The sequence below is a fragment of the Micromys minutus genome (genome assembly GCF_963924665.1).
Source record: "Micromys minutus genome assembly, chromosome: 5".
In the NCBI taxonomy this organism is placed as follows: Eukaryota; Metazoa; Chordata; class Mammalia; order Rodentia; family Muridae; genus Micromys; species Micromys minutus.
In genome coordinates this window covers 45,419,909-45,437,153 of record NC_137974.1, presented here as the reverse complement: position 1 = coordinate 45,437,153, position 17,245 = coordinate 45,419,909, and positions in this window count along the sequence as shown.

Genomic DNA, 17,245 nt, shown 5'->3' with positions numbered 1-17,245 from the left:
CTGCCGGGGGCGGAGTCAGCCCCGTGGGCGGAGCATTGACGAAGGCCCGCCTCTCGCGCCGTCGCCTAGCGACCGTTCGCGCGCTCCAGCGTGGCCCGGCTTCCGCAGACGTCCGGCACACCCTGCCCTACAGGCCTCCGTACTGCGTCTGCGCGTTCTCCTCCGCCCAAAGGCGGGCAACGTCAGACTCCCACACTCAGGGTTAGCAGGAGGTGACGGTGGAGCGGCCATGACGTGCGCGTCGTGCTTGGGGACCTCACGACGGGCAGGCCTGTGGCCAACATCACTCAGCCTGTCACCCTTCGGATAGCTTTGGCTTTTATCTCGTTATACGTAACGACGTGAACATTAAGGACCGCTGCCATAAGTTACACAAGCAAACCGAAGCTTGGCTAGTCGGCGGCGCCCAGCCTACACGCAAACCTGGTCCGCGCCCGATGACGTCACCGGCCCGTCCTCTAGCCCCACCCTCCTCGAGTTTGACCGACGCCGAGCTCCTCCCCCGTTCTGATAGACAGCCATGGGCGCTTGGAAAACCTGGATCACGGATCCTCCAGCCACTGCCAGGAGACCCCAGAGCGCCTCAGCAACAGCCTGCGGGAGTGTCGGTGCGGAAGCTCGGGTTCACGGTAACCAATCAGGTCGTGGGTCTGGACCCTAGACTACCACTCTTGACCAATGAGAAGGCGTCTCACCTTGCTAACCAATCGGTGTAAGACCCAGTGGTAGACTGAGCCAACTCCCCTCCGAGACTGGCGGGGCTCGGCGTTTGCGCTTGCGCTTGCTTTGGTAGCCAATCGTATGCCAGCTGAGGACTGACGGAGGGCTAAGCGGAGCCAATCAAACGTCTCCCGGTGCTCTGCCTGGGTCCAGGGTATGGAGACAGTGCAGGGCTGCCGGGAGAGCTGGGAGGGGCTGGGCTGGGCTGGAGCCCCAGACTCCCCGGGGTTCTGGCACAAGGAGCAGGTTGCTTTGGCAGGCGAGAGGAATGAGTTCTGTTCTAACGTCCCCTCCGTGGCATTATGCCTGGAGGTGGGCATGGAAGTGGTGGCAAAGGATGCAGGCCGGATCGTGGGCTGAATCGAGAAAACAGGGACTTTTGTCTTTTGTGAGACATTTTCCGGTCCATCAGGAGACATCCATCTGGCAGCAATGGCCCTCCGTTCGAGCCTCCTAAAAATGTGTATTTTCTGCCCCGTCGTAAACCAGCGTATCTTTGCCCCCCACCCCCTGAATCATACACACCCAAGCCATAATCGCAAATTGATGAAAAGTTACACCCCTCCAGCCTGCAATAACTGGCCATTGCATTGATCTTCATTAAACCATGTTCTCGAAATGGCAACTCTGGCCATTACTACCTCACACTTTTCAGAGGGCTGTATTTTTCTCAGTTCTGTCAGAGCTTGGTGTACCCCTCCACCGTTCTGATTTCCCACAAGGTCATTGTAGAGTGGATTTCAGTCTGGGCTCCTCTAATAACAGCGGGACATTCTTTTATCTTTTCTGTCACCTGTCAGAGTGCAAAACTGTATTCTGATACAGGAGTCCCCAGCTGCCTATTGTTTCTAAATGTTTAAGAATTCCATATGCTTGAATTACCTAGCTACAACATAGCTGCAAATTTTTATTTAAAACAATTTAGAGCAAGTGTCTTGTCAAATTGAAAATGTCAACTACCATCTCACCTTCATATTCATGGACGTTTGGTTCCAGGACACCTCTTGAGCCAAACCCTACAAATCCCGTATATGAAATGGCATATTTGGACTTCACCTACAACTCTCTTGTGTATTTCAGTTCTCTCTAGATTCCTTGTCATGCCTATTATACTGTAAATGTTAGACTAATAGTTATGATACAGCCTTGGGGGGGATGAATGATAACAAACCTACATGTTCAGTTCAGTTCTCCATCCCCCAGTGGTTTTGATTTGCTGCTGTTTTGGATGCATGGCTATGAAGGCTGCTGATATAGCTCTGGTCGGCCATTACTTCTCAGTTGTGTAGTATGAAGGCTTGAGAAGTTGAAACTTAGAGAATACTGTAGGAGGAATCGTCGAGAATGTTTCGTGGGAGTCAAAACTGAAGAGGATCTGCTCTCTTATTCTAAGCTACTCGTGTAAGGACATGAGCTAAAGTTGAGGGGTCTTCCAGGTGCTTCATGTCCGAATGACTTCGCAGCGATGTTTCAGGAGGCTGATATAGGTAGTCAGTAGCTGGATTTTGGAAGTCTGGTTTTCTGTAAGACTAGTAGGCTGGGTTTTGATTACTTCTGCTCCATAGCAGCTACAGTTTTCTGAGGAAAAGCAGAATGCTTCTTGATACAATTCAAACTGTGTGGGGGTGATAACATTTTCAGGTGTCATGGGAACTAACTAGAGCCTAGAAGCATCACATGTTCTTTGTGACAACCTGTAGTTGGTGCTTTTCTCGCTGCTGTGTCAAATACTTGACAAAAACAACTTGAAGGAGGAAAAACTTATTTTCACCTCTGCCTCACAGGATAGAGTCCGTCGTGGTTGGAATAGCTTGGCAGTAGGGGGCTAGCTTCCTGTGGCCAGAGTGGAAGGCTGTTCACTCACATCTCTGACGCTCTGGAAGAAGGAAGTTCTGAATCTCAGTTCTCCTCTCTCCCTTTTTATCAGTCCAGTACCCTGGCTGGTGAAGTGGGTAGAAATGCATTCAAGGTTGTTCTTCCCTGCCCTCAGCCAATCCTCTGGACAATCCCTGACACACATGCCCCAGAGTGTCTCACTATGCCCTGGGTGCTTTTTAATCCTGTCCAGTTGGCAGCTGAAAGTAACTATCACATTATCTGTAGTCTGTCTGTCTGTCTATGCCCTGTCTACTATCTGTGCACTGTCTAGTACATAGTCTGTCTATACATTATCTACTACATAGTCTATCTATGCACTGTCTAGTACATAGTCTGTCCATCTATGCACTGTCTACTACATAGTCTGTCTATACACTGTCTACTATATAGTCTATCTATGGACTGTCTAGTACATAGTTTGTCTATACATTATTTACTACATAGTCTATCTATGCACTGTCTAGTACACAGTCTGTCTGTCTATGCACTGTCTAGTACATAGTCTGTCTATGCCCTGTCTAGTACACAGTCTGTCCATCTATGCACTGTCTAGTACACAGTCTGTCTATGCCCTGTCTAGTACATGGTCTATCTATGAACTGTCTAGTACATGGTCAGTCTATCTATGCACTGTCTAGTACACAGTCTGTCCATCTATGCACTGTCTAGTACACAGTCTATCTATGCCCTGTCTAGTACATGGTCAGTCTATCTATGCACTGTGTAGTACACAGTCTGTCCATCTATGCACTGTCTAGTACACAGTCTGTCCCACCTATGCACTGTGTAGTACACAGTCTGTCCATCTGCACTGTCTAGTACACAGTCTATCTAGTATTATATGGAGCTAGAAATCTAGATAGGGCAGTGATTTGTGGTGTGGGCTTGTCTTTGGATCCAGGAGCTAAGCAAATCTTTTTGTAATTCCTAGTTTCCCTGAGTTGGGAGACTGTCAGAGTGCACATAATAAAAATTGTCACAAAGTTGTGGGTGGATCACTAGTCACATCACCTAGTGTTTCTCAGGCTTTTCTCTCTGACATTTCAACAGCCTTTCTGCATTTCCATGAGGTGTAAAGATGGCAGCCTATCGTGTGGTATCTGTAGTTCATCTGTTCCCCATTCTGACAGGCCTGTTTTTTCATCTTATCAAAGTAGTTGTTTTGTTTGGTTTTTTGGTTTTTGCTGCCAACATACAAAACAAAAGCCATGATCAGGAATTTATGTTCTTACCTGTTTGCTTGAATAAGAATACAGTTGTGGTTTGTAGTAGCATGTAGAATACTGCTTGAAAGGTACATTGCTATGAGAAGCATGTCAGGGTGAAATGTGGTTGTGTATAGCTCTAATCCCAGTTACCAGGATTTCTAAGCACAAGAGTGTTCAAAATTCAAGCTTGCCTAGGCTACATGGAGTTCAAGGCCAAGCTGGGAAACTTAGCAAGGCCTGTTTATAGACTAAGATCAAAAAGGCTTCTCTGTAGGACATCTGCTTAGCATGCAACTTAAAGGCTTAGGTTCAATCCCCAATACAAGAATAAAATAAGATGGAAGATTTGGTTGAAATATTGGTGTCTATATCCTGATCTTAACCATGTTTGTGTCTGTCTGAGTAAGCCGTATTCCAACTATGATTCCGAAAACTTAAATCCTCATCACGTGTTTGTGAAAAAGACAAAAGAAAGTGTGGTAAGAAATTCAGTTTTGCCTCAGACATGTACACCTGTGTGACCAAGCGCTGAACTGTCACCACTTACTTTTTCCTCTCCCCACTGGATCTGAAGGGAGAGCTCTCACCTATATCCAGATATTTTCAACTGTCACAGTTGTGTTACCATGGAAACCCAGCCAGCTCCTTTCTTTCTGTAAAAATGTAGAAAAGGGTGGAATGAAATGGAAATGTATTGTATTTTCTGACATTGTGAGTTCAACAAGAAGCAAATCACACAGAGTTTAATCCAGACAAGCCTAACAGACACTGCCTCGACCAGCCTTTCCTTCTCTTTAAACCATGACTCCTCTCCCTCCCCACGAAAGCCTGGTGTCTCCCAAATCCTCAGTGAAAGGCCACCAAGCTCCTGGGACATGCTGCTGGCGGTTATGAGGGGATAGAAACTGTCTAGGCCTCTGAGGCTTCACACAGCTGAGGCAAATCTGCATCCATGCAACATAGAAAATGAATGGGGGGCAAGATAGACACATTCTTATGAAAACTTAACATCTCGGTACTCTCCAAAGGAAAAATTAGAATGCAGACACACTGTGCAGCGAGTCTGAGAAGAAAATCTACTGGATAAGAGTCAATATTTCAAACGGCAACTTAAGGAGGTCATTTCTGAAAGAAGGCTCAATGGTTGAGGGAGGAGAGAAAAGACTTGGCTGTAAGAGCTGGGGAATCTGGAAGAACAGGCTGCAGTGTGGTTCAGTTCCCACAGCAGAGGGCGGCCATTGCTGCCAGCACTCGCACCCTTTCCCTCTATCATGGCTGGAGAAGCTGGGCTGAATCACACTGCCCGTGGTAATCCAGAACTGGATAACGTGGTCTTCTTCTCATGCTGATGGCGTCTCGGATTCAGGTCCAAGCTCGCAGACTCCTCATGTTTGACCCCGAAGAATGATGCTTAGAAAGCAGCAAGTACCTGAGGACATTTTCATCCTGTAAACATACTCAGTGCAGCGCAAAGGCATTACATTCATAGGAAATTTGCTCTGCTTTCTGCATCCTAGGGATACAGTAGTAAACAGTTGTCCAAAAGAGCTTTATTCTAGCCAGAGAGATAAATATACTATTGATTGCCTCTAGAGTAACTTTAATTAATGCAGATAAGACAACATCAGATTTAAAAGGGTGTGTAATACAATATAAGCGATGAAATATCATACAATATATAAAGAATTAAAAATACAGAAATAGTTTCCCAGAACCTGATAATGTTATGTATAATCCATACAAACATGTATAGAGGTCAAGAAGAACAGAGACCCTGGAGAGGGTTAGGCAGAGGTTATCTAAGGTGAGCTAGCATAAAGCCCAGTTCTGAAGGAAGTGGCCAAAGGACTGCTTTGCTGGGTGGAAGCAGAGGAGAAAGGGGGGTCTAATTGTTTATCTTTATCAATAAGTAAAGCACACTAAAGCAATTGTTCCTTAAAATTGCCAGTTTGCTCCAGATTATATGATCGAGGACAGTTTCCCATATGCTTCCTTCCTCTGTTATGTCCCATGTCTAATCCTAGGATTTCCAATGCAAAAATGGTCAAAATTTCAGGCTTGCCTAGTGTGTCACAGGGGATGGGCTTTGGGGTTCAGATGTAGAATGTTCATCAACCTTTCCAGCACTGAGTCTGCCTGCACACTGCCATGATGATAATGGATCATGAACTAAACCTCTGGACTGTAAGCTAAATGCTTTCTTTTATAAGAGTTACCATGGTCATGGTGTCTCTTCACAGCAACAGGGACCCTAAGAGATGTTCAATCCCCAGTACAAGAATGAAATAAAGTTGAAGATTCTGGTGAAATATTCGTGTCTGTGTGTATGTACGCCCTGTTCCAACAGTGATTCCAAAAGCTTATGTTTCTTTCATGTGTTTATGGGGAAGACAAAAGAAAACATGGTAAGAAATTCAGTTTTTCCTCAGACATGTACACCATAGGACAGTGGAGACCTATCACTGAACACTGTCACCACCAGCACCTTTTCAGAAGTGTGTTGCTGGGAGAAAGGGGGGAAAGGAAAAGCTAAACTCTCTTCTCCCCACTGGATCTGAAGGGAGATCTCTCACCTATATCCCGATATCCTCAACTGTCACACGTGTTGCTTTAAGAAGTTGTAGGAATACACAGGCATAGGTCTAAAGCCCAGCCTCACCTCCAGGCTTGTGATGAGAGATTCATTTTTTTATGGGTCTTACCTGGTTCTTTTGTTGAATGTAGAAATTACCTTCTTCAGATGTTCTATAGGGAAAAGTCAGAGACCAGAAGTCTCAAAGCAAGATTTGGAAATCTATAGAACACATATGAGAAAAGCGTACACACAAAAGGACTTTGAGCCCTGAAATCCATGCAAAAGTGCCAGGGACTATTACACACTCTTGAACCCAGTTCTGGAGAGGCAGAACTCCCTAGCCCCAGAGCCTGTGCCACTTGATGACTTCTAGTCTAGGGAACAATTCTGCCAGGAAAAATAAGTGGGAGAAAGGTGAAACTGACGAACATCATTCAATGTTGTCCTGTGGCCTCCACAGGCTTTCACGTGCACATGAACTTTCAGACACATGCGCCCACATGCAAACATGCACATGCAAACACAAATATACACAGAATGCAAAGCAAAGTGCAGGGCTGCATTTGAGACGAAGGCAGTGCTCAGGAGGAGTGATGTGTGCCGTGGGCATCATGAAAGAATCCCCATGATGAATGTAGGGGCATCGAAAAGAGAGAACTCAAGACTTTTACAAAATAGGAATGGAAGAGTAGACCAGCTGGCGACAGGCAAGGAAAGGTTTCTATGTAGTTATTATTCCAAGTAGCTGTCCTGACACGCATTATGTAAAACCGAAAGGCCTTTGATTGAGAAGAAGCACTTCAATAAACTAGGGAATATAAAGATAATCTCTTTTCATAAATAATGTCGTTTAAAATGATTCCTTCTGAATGCCTCTTAGTACCATGTTATAGAAAAAAAATTTCTTCAACAGAAATGAAACAAAACTGTAAGGAATGGCACGTTGTAAATAAATGAGGTGTTTTATGAAAAAGAAGCTGATACAATCAAATTGTGTAATAAGAACCACAGCTTTGTTTCCTGTTGTGTATTATCTGTTAAACGAGGTTGTAATGACTTTTCTAATGTTATTTTCTATACCTAACAAGAGTACTTTAAAATCTAAGCTACAGTGGACATATGAACACATCCTTTATCATCAGAGGTACAATTTCCTATCACCTTTTGTGACCCCAAGAGTAACCTTGAAGTGGTTCCTTCTTTGCAGCAGTTGTGTGTGGGAACCGCATATGCACCAGGCTCTGTTCCATACTCGTCCCACATCTACATCAACACTTGTTGCCCAAGACATTGTGGAAATTCAGAAAGAGTCAATAAATGAATGATTAAGTGGACTATAATTTTGCTTTTTTAAAGTCTAGGACTTTTGTATTTAAAAAAAAAGGATGAAAAGAAAGAAAAAATGGTGATTTAGAAATCAAGGATGTGGGCAAGTGGCTAAGTCTGTGTGTCTGTCCTCTACTAGGAGCTCCTTCTCTCGGGGCAGCTGAGAGCTGGTAAAGGCAGGATAGGGCAGCTCAGAGGAAGGAAGCAAGGCAAGGGGACTGCAGCAGGAAGAGCCAGATGATGGGGGGGAGGGGGGCACAGGATGCAGCCTCCATGTGAGTCCACAGTGGCTGCCTGGCTGGGGCTCCCGGCATGATCCTCATAGATTATACAATGTGATCTGCCTCAGTACAGAAGTTTTTAGAGGCACAGTTGAGCGTGCTAAAATGGCATTTCTACCTACTCAGAACATGATGCTTCTGCGTGCCCATATGCCCAAGTTATTTTCAAATGTATTTGGGAAAAAGTAGGGGGGAAAAAGATTCTTGGTACTGGAGCCCTGGAGTAAAATGCACACGATCACTCATCTCTCTTTCTGGCACACTTAGATGTATTTTTATAATGGGCTTCAGAGAACCCATGTCTGTAACTCATGGATTTCTTGGTACAGAGAATGTCATGGTCCATCTTCCCAAGCTCATGGGACAGCTGCCTGGCATGTTTGCTTTTAGCAGCCGTAGAACTGGATATTTGAACTAGGGAATGGAGAAGTCTTTCTGGGGGAAGCCTTTTGGACTTGAGTGCAGATACATCTTTAGAGATGATAATGCAGAGAAATGTCAGAGACATCGATTCTCAAGCAAAGCAGGGGGTGGGGGTGGGGCTCACCTAGCCACAGAGGTGGCATTTCTCTTCTGGAGAGCTTTCCTCATAGGGGGATCCCTCCCCCAGGCCAGCCTTATACTAGATGTCAATACCAGAGGCCCTTGTGTCATCTGACAGGAACGGTTATTCTGTTCTGCTGCCCTGCTCTCCCAGCTTTCTGTAGTGGTCTCATTAGAAATAAATGACTCCCTACTGTTATATGGTCGGCACTAATTATATATAAGGACCAACTATCACTCAGAATCTAGATGCATCTGATGACAATGGCTTTTGGCATCTTCACAAGTCAGTGTTCAAGGTCCTGCCAGATGCCCAAGGGAGAGAGTGTCAGTTCTGAGATAATGGAATACATTCTCACTTGCAGGTTCAATATCCAAGCTTGGACAGCAGCTGCAGGCAACAGCCGGGTCATGCAAAGCAAGGCCCAGGCTTCAGCTTATCTCCAGCTCCGCCTGGTGCTAGCCCTCCGGGAGGTGTGAGTATTTCCTGCAGCTATTCCACAAATACAAAAGGAGCATCTTGTTAGACTCCAGAATGTACTGCTGTCCCTATGCAGCATTCACTTCCTGACTGTCTTCAAGATCAAAAGCAAAATGAACCCGTCTGGTCCCACCTTCAGTCAATATCTAGCTTGCCCGGAAAACAGGTGGCCTTCCCCTGTGACTATGGGAGTTCCATACTGTCAAAACCCACAATGAAGAGGCTCGGGGATTTTCAAATGGAAACCTATGGCACATTAGGAAACTTGTCTCCAAAATAGCTTTATATTTATAATCAGTTTGAAAATAAAACTCTTAAGCCATATGATTAATAATGCAAAATTGGACAGCTCTGAAGGCAAACCATGATGCTATTAAGTTAGCCTGTGATGACAATCATCGAAACAGACTTGGGCTAGCTGCGGCCCTACTGCTGGTTTCAGTTATGGACAGTTTTATGCACCTTGATTGAGATGCCAAGTGTGGCTTCAGGCATGGCCTGGGACTCACACTGGGGTCCTGTGGCCCAGAGGCCAGCCTCCACCCTGATTCCTCCTTTGTATTTCAGGTCTGAGTTTCTTCTGTTTCTATATGCAGGTATTTTTCTTTCTGGTTTCCATTCTTTACTCTCATTTTATGTGTGTGTGTGTGTGTGTGTGTGTGTGTGTGTGTGCACGCACGCGTGTTTGTGCACATGCCAGTGCATGCACATGCCACAGTGATAGAAAACAACTTGAGAGAGTCAATTCTCCCTTCCCACCGTGTGGTTCTTGAGAGTTGAGTAAGCTTGGCAGCCAGCCTCTGAGCCGTCTTGCCAGCCCTGACTTTGCTTATAATTATATTTGATATAGCTAACATTTTGAAAGTGTTTGGAATAGGACCAAGGGTTTTTTTTTTTTTTTTTTTTTCTCTTCATAAGTTTAGACTCCAGAATTCAGCAAAATAAAGATTTAGCTTCTGATGGGTCCTGTGACACAGCGGCTAATGTCTGTCGGGAGCAGAATGGACACAAGGAAATGGGAGGCAGTACTAAAACTCCAGGCACCCAGAGGTTCATTTGGGACAACGGAAAAGCAGTCTCGCTCTGAAATATCTATGTCCCGAATTCAATCTGAGGCTATGGTGATTGTGAGATCTCAAGCTCTACACTCAGGGAAGGAGCTAGAGTTGTAACTTTACCATATCTGTGAGCTTTCTGTCACTGTGCAGAACACCAGAGGTGGCTAACTGGAAAAGAAGAAACGTCTGCTCTACTTCACAGCCACCATTAGCTGGCTCTCTTTTGTTCATGCTGAGGCAGAGCAGAACATCTTGCCGCAGGATTCATAGTGGGACAGGGCTGCTGTCTGCACGGTGGCCAGGAAGCAGTAGGAGGGGGACTCCCCCTCCCAATCCCTCTCAAGTATACACCCGAGGACCCAACTTCCTCCCAGCAGGCCCACCTCCTGAAGATTCTTTCCCTTCCTGTGGAGTCCCAGACTACAGACCAGGCCTTCAGCTTATTGCCTTTGGGGTCATGTAAGAGTCAAATCACAATTCTGGAACTATCCACAGAGGTGGGCTGTTGTTTATGATGTCTCCCCCCCCCATTAGTAGAAATGTGGAAGTCTTATTGGATCAGCTCAACATTCCTGCATCATAGAACATGTCAGGATGTGTGTTGCATGCTTGCCCCTGTCATGTCAGAGTTCCCATCACCAAATGCACTATTCCAAAACCCTGAGACTCCACAGTCTCATAATCTCAGTGAAGGACTTGATGCCCTAACAACGTCTTCTACCAATACGCACAGCAGTGGTAGAAACCCCATCATAGTCGCCTGCAGGGTTCAGGTTTTTATTTGCTTACAGGTTCGGTTGGCTGGTTCTCTGAGGCTCAGTGACAGTCCTGACAGTCCACACAGGCTGCACTCTGGCGAGGACTGATGAGACCTGGGGAGCAGGGACACACACAGTCTCTCAATGTTGCTTTCTCTTTCCTTTTGTCACTTAAAATAGCAGATTGTGCTGTGGATAGACCCATGCTAGGTTATTGAATTTCCTAGGTACCAGCCTGCCAGCCTTATGGAATGCCTGTTTCTGGCAACCTAAAGGAAAAGGAGCTTCAGGTGTGCCACACGCCAGGACCAAGGTTTCCATGTCCAGCAGCCATTAGTAGATCTAAGACAGGAGTAGAGAAGCAAACCAAGGTAAGACATCCATGTGCCCACTCCATATCTCACACACTCACACTCATTATCTCACAAGCCCACTCCATATCACATACATATGCACTCCATATGACACACACACTTCATGTCTCACATGCACACCCCATATCACTCACATACACATGCACTCCAAATATAGATCCTACACATACTCCATATCTCTCACACACACATATTCCATGTGTCACATGCACAATCCATATCACATACACATGCACTCCATATCTCTCTCTCTCTCTCTCTCTCTCTCTCTCTCTCTCTCTCTCTCTCTCTCTCACACACACACACACACACACACACACACACACACACACTCCATATCTCTCACACACATTCCATGGCTCACATGCACACTTCATATTTCTCACACACATTCCATGGCTCACATGCACACTTCATATCTCTCATACACACACACTCCATATCACATACACATGCACACATACTCCATATCTCACACACAGACTACATATATCTCACTCACACAGCATGTCTCACGTGCACACTGCATATCTTACACACACACTCCCCCCTCACCATACTTGCATTACTACCCCGTGAAAAGACAAGTTAGGAAAAAATCCAAATGCCCAAGGGCTGGGAACCAAATATCCAGAATGTGTACTGTATCTGTACACCCGTGTAAAGTGAATATTATCCAACCACTGAGAAGAGGGAGGTTCTCATGTTTGCTGTGATGAGTATATTGATAGAGAAGAGGAAAACATTGAGTGGCCTTCCTTTCAGGCCCCAATGACAGACCCCAGTGCCATTCCAACAGAGTTTCTTGTGGGAAACCAAAACAGTTATTGGGCATATTTACAGATCGTGAATGGGGGACTGCTTACAGAATTGTAGGGGAATTCCCCAAAGCAGATGCACCAGAAAGTCTTTATCCAACATGATGTCTTTCCCATTGCTGCACAGGGATTGCCCCCACCCCCATAAACCTTTCCAGCCCAAATCCTAGTGCCTCCAAGGTCCCAAGGCCATGAACAAGTAGAGCAGAGTTGTATACAGATGATAAAGGGAAGCCCATGGCCCTTCCTGGCACCTCCATGCTTGTGGAGGCATCAACATGCCTGTAACCAGGCACAGCAGAAAGGATGACGGGTGTAACTGATCAACAGGTGAACCTTGAAGACATTGTGTAAAGTACAATTAGCCAATCACAGACACGGAAGTGCACAAGTCCAAGAAACACCTATAAGACCATGTAGGCTAGGGGCTGGGGAGGAGAGAGTGAAAATGAGCGTTCTCTCCGGGCTACGGAAGGAGTCCTGGGGATGCTGGGGATGGAGCATTGTGCATGTGCTCAGCCAGGAAACGTTCACATGTAGGTTTATACAAATAGAAATGTATATAATCCGTACTTACCAAGAGCAGTAAGGAAGAAAACACAGGAGCACTGCCATCCTGGGGAAATTACAGAGATACACTTTCCTTGTGACTCTAAACTCTGGTTGTGGTCCATGAAATGCAATTCAAAGACTGACACAGTGGAGATTTACCTGGGGTTTCTCTTTCATAATATTTTCCAGGGTGGTTCCTGGACATTTTGTCAGTTTTAGAAACACAGATCTTTCTGGGAAAGAAAAAAAGAGGAAAGGAAGGAGGGGGAGGAAGGAAAAGAAAGAGAAGGGTACTGAGGAGCAATGGAAGGTTGACAGGATAGGAAAGACAGATGAATAGAAGAAGCAAGCAGGCAGTCAGGCCCCCATAAAGTACCAGACACTGAAGATGCAGGATTCAGATAAGATGGGAGAAGGGGGATTCTGGAGGTACAATGGGGTGACTCCACAGGTCTCTTGATACAAGAGCCTTACACCAAATTTTGGGGGTCTCAGACCTGCTTGCATGGACTCAAAGGTATCCAGCAACCCTGTGGGTTGATGTTAAGGTGATACATGATTGGACAGTGGAGAGGTAGGCGGGGAAAAGGCTAGGAAAATGGAAGAGGAGCATAGAGAGGGAGATTCAAGATGGAGCTGGAGGAGGATCTAGATCCGGGTGGTCTTCATTGGTGATAGGTAGATATGAATATTTTAAGGGTTTCTATACATCCTTTTAATCTGGTATAGAAGGGCAGTTTGTATCTTTTCCATTGGATGTAAGCTTATTGTGTAGAGGGTTTGTGGATTGAGAATTTAATACATAAACCTGTTGGATAAACTACTGAGCTTTGGAGTCGTGTTTGTACTGGGCAGTAGAGAAAGGAAGACGATGGGGTAGTTGTATCCACCCGGGACAGAAACAACAGGGCAGGTGGAATGAATCCCCTGGGAAAGGAACCATGTGGAGAGGGCAGCTTGTGGACTGTGTGACAGAGTCAGTGGGCTCAGCTCTGCACTAGAGCAGCGTCCACAGAGTGAGACCACAGGGGCTGATAAAAAGTTAAGATATCCTTTTAATATTTACTGCAACACAACCTCATCAAAAGGCCCCTATACAACGTCATTGTTTTGGTCTAAATGTTATTTATTCATCCCCAACCTCAAGACACTTGTCATGCTGACCTGGTTCTGGATTTGATGGTGGTGTCTTAGGTCATGTGGCTCGTAGCCTGGAAATCTCCTGCTATCAGACAAGTCACTGTTTCCATATTTGATGTCTGGAAGTATTGCTGTTCCAACACTTTAACAAAGAGCAGGGGCACAGTCATCATCCCTGATAAAGAGAAGTTAACCTTTAATTCTCTAAGAACAAACAGCACCAAAGAGAGCCCAAGTGTTAGGTCTATGTTTTGTTATACATGGCGGGATAAGGAGAGTGCTGGGGGCTCTAGGCTGTATCAAGAGTCTCCTTGACTGTAAAACAGAAACTGTGGTGATGATTGTTATCTAATGATAAAAAACTATTTACAACTGCCATGAGGCATAAATCTTGTAAAGCATCTTTAGAACATTCCAGAAAAACCTAGCTTGCCTCCATACAGATACTGAGGCAGAACATAACTGACCAAAGCATTGTGCTCCCCTCTGAGAGCTCAGTACTGATAATCAAGTATGCAAGTACCCCGTGAGCTCTCAGGGTCATAGGCGATCCTATCTTTGTGGGTCTGCATCAGAGGTCTGTACCACTTGGCCGTGGGGGTCTATTCCTAATTAGAAATTCATTTCTCTCTCATCCATAACCAGGGCGATAGGTGAGGTCTTCGCCGGGAACTCTGAGAAGCATTTACTCTGCCTCCTGTCTTCACTCTCAGTTGTACCCTGGCTTTGCCTGGTCTAAACAAGACGCCTGGCTGGAGGGGAAGTGGCTGAGATCCACTCAGTAGGAAATGGAAATCTTTCACCCGGGGCCTTCAGCCTCATCCCCTCCTTAATTTAATTATAGAGGGACTTTAAACTCCTAAACTAAAGATCACTTTCATTTTGTGTATCAAAAGCATAGGCATTGCTTTTTTTAGGGGACTGGATGTTTGTTTAGTTTTTTGATATTTTATTTTTTTAAGATTCTAGGGTCTGGGTAGAAGGTGAACTGCACACCTTACAAGCATTAGAACATACATCCAATCCCCTAGAATTGGGAATAAATGAGGTATTATGAGTCACAATGGTAATTCCAGTACCGCCGGTAGGGAGACAAGAAGATCTCTGGAGCTTGCTGGCCAGACAGTCCACCTGAATTACTGCACTTCAACCTTAATGACAAACCCTGTCTCAAAACACTAGGTGAACAGTAACCAGAGGCAACATCAGATGTCAGTTTTTAAGCATCCATAGGCATGCATACACATGTGTACATGATCTGTGCGTGCATACACATGTATACACACACATACAAACACACATGTACAACATGTACATACACACAGACACACACGTACATACACACGGACACACACACACCTCCCAAGTATCTAGTTAAAATCAGATAGTCTTCTTAACGAATACCACACTCTCGGGTTATAATTAGAAATGCACTAACAGGATTCCCTAAGTCAAGAATTCGCCAAGTTTGTCATTTATTCCACAGATTTTACTCCCGGGTGTCTGTGCTTGCTTATTTGCATGAATTATTTATCTCATGTCTGGAATTTAATATATGTCCCAGAGCTACAGATTACATGATCCATCTTAAGTTCTGTGCTTTGCTGTCTCAAGGGATAATCAATCTCAGCCATCCATTTTATTTATTAAGCCCAGCTTGAGAAGGAACATTTTGGCCCTTCTTACATTATGCCAAAAATATAGATGTGGTTTGTCCAGAATGTCGGAGGCAGTGCAGATGAAGGAAAACCAATCTGAGTAATAAAGGTGAGTTAATAGGTTCTGTGCCGGTCCTGCCCCACGGATGATGGAGGTGGGCAGGTATTTCTTGGGATGACTGTGTGGCCGCTGCCGAGGCAGAAACCAGAACACACTGGCAAGTAGGCAAGAACAGAATTCAACAGTTCCAAACTCACTCTGAGCTACACACTGACTTTGTAACTTTTTAAAAATTAGTTGTCTAATGCACAAAACGTGCCAGGACCCTCTTTTTTAATTTTTCTTTTGAAATATTTGTGCGTGTGTGTGTGTGTGTGTGTGTGTGTTTGTGTGTGTGTGTTTGTGTGTGTGTGTTTGTGTGTGTGTATGTGTGTGTGTGTGTGTGTGTGTGTTTTGCCTGAATGTATGTCTATGCACCTTGTATATGCCTGGGGCTGCTGAGCCAGGGAGTACTGGATCCTTTGAGACTTTCGTAGTGAACAACTGTGAGCCGGCCTGTGGGAGCTGGGAACTGAATGCTGGTCCTTTGAAAGAGCAGCCGGTGTTCTGAATCACTGAGCCATCTTCTTCCCACCTCAGGTCCTTAAAACAGTCCTGACTTTCAAGCTTTCCGAACAGCTAAACAGACCTTATGAACTTAAATGTTGCATGGACGCTCAGGACCCAGGCCAGTGGACAACATTGCAGATAAAGAGGGTGGTATACCGAGGTCACAGTGATGAGCATTTCAAGCTCTCCCTGTCATCTTCCCCTGTCACTGATGTTTCAGATAGTGTCCTGCTATAGGACTGCATAAGACTGTGCGTCCTTGCCTTGCTTTCCTCATAGCTAGGCAAGACTGAGGAGATGCTGCAAGGGGGAAATGTGGGCTGTGAGGGCTATGTGCCACAACTATTTGTGGCCTTTACTCCAACTGTTAAAGAGTCAAAGCCATCTTTACCCTCCAGCAGCCTCAACTACCCACCTAGGAGAGAGACTGCTCCTTGCTGTGTGCACTCACAAATGCAGTCCCCTCATGCTTTCCCTGTCTGTCTGTCTCTCCCCCTCTCCTCCCGCTCTCTCCCCTCTTCCTCTCCCTCTCTTTGCTTCCTGTTTCATTTTCTCTGCCTCAAAAATCTAACATATGGTACTGAAACCCAAGAAGCGACGACCCAAGCCCTCCTCCACAAGGATCATCTCCTTGACCCTTGTCTGCTCCCTGGGCCCAGGCCTGATTTGGTCTGGCAGGTCTGTCCATCTCTCTCAGAAAGATATCTTTCTCTCTGTGTCTCCATCCTCCTCTCCATTCATTTTTCTCTGTCTCTCTGACACAATCTGACCTCCAGACAGGAGGCCATGCTCAGACAAAACCATGCAACAGAGCCAAACATCTGGATAAGGTAACCCACAGGACCTAACTCAGAGGCACCTAGTGAGGTCTCGGAGGCTTATAGGAGCCCCCCCCCCATTCATCTTGTCTTTAGACTTCCCCTGTTGAAGGTTCCAGGTTCATTGGCTAAGAGAATTACTTGGTCCAGAGTTTTGGAAATTCTTTACTGGTTGACAGGACTAAATCTGCTGAAAGTTCTGACAGCCTTCCATTATCCCTGTCTCTTGACCCTGGAACAGAAACCTCCCCCGCCCCCGGAGCTGTAGGATTTGGGGGAAGGCCTTCCCTACTTTCCAGGCTTAACTAATTAACCTGAAATCCAAGGAAAGCCTCTGGGTGGCTGGACTTGACCCCTGTTTTTACCTTGGTCCTGACCCCACTGTGCATTCCAAAGTGTCCTCCAAGGGGAGACCTCAGACTGGATTCACTTGTTCAGCCAAACTCT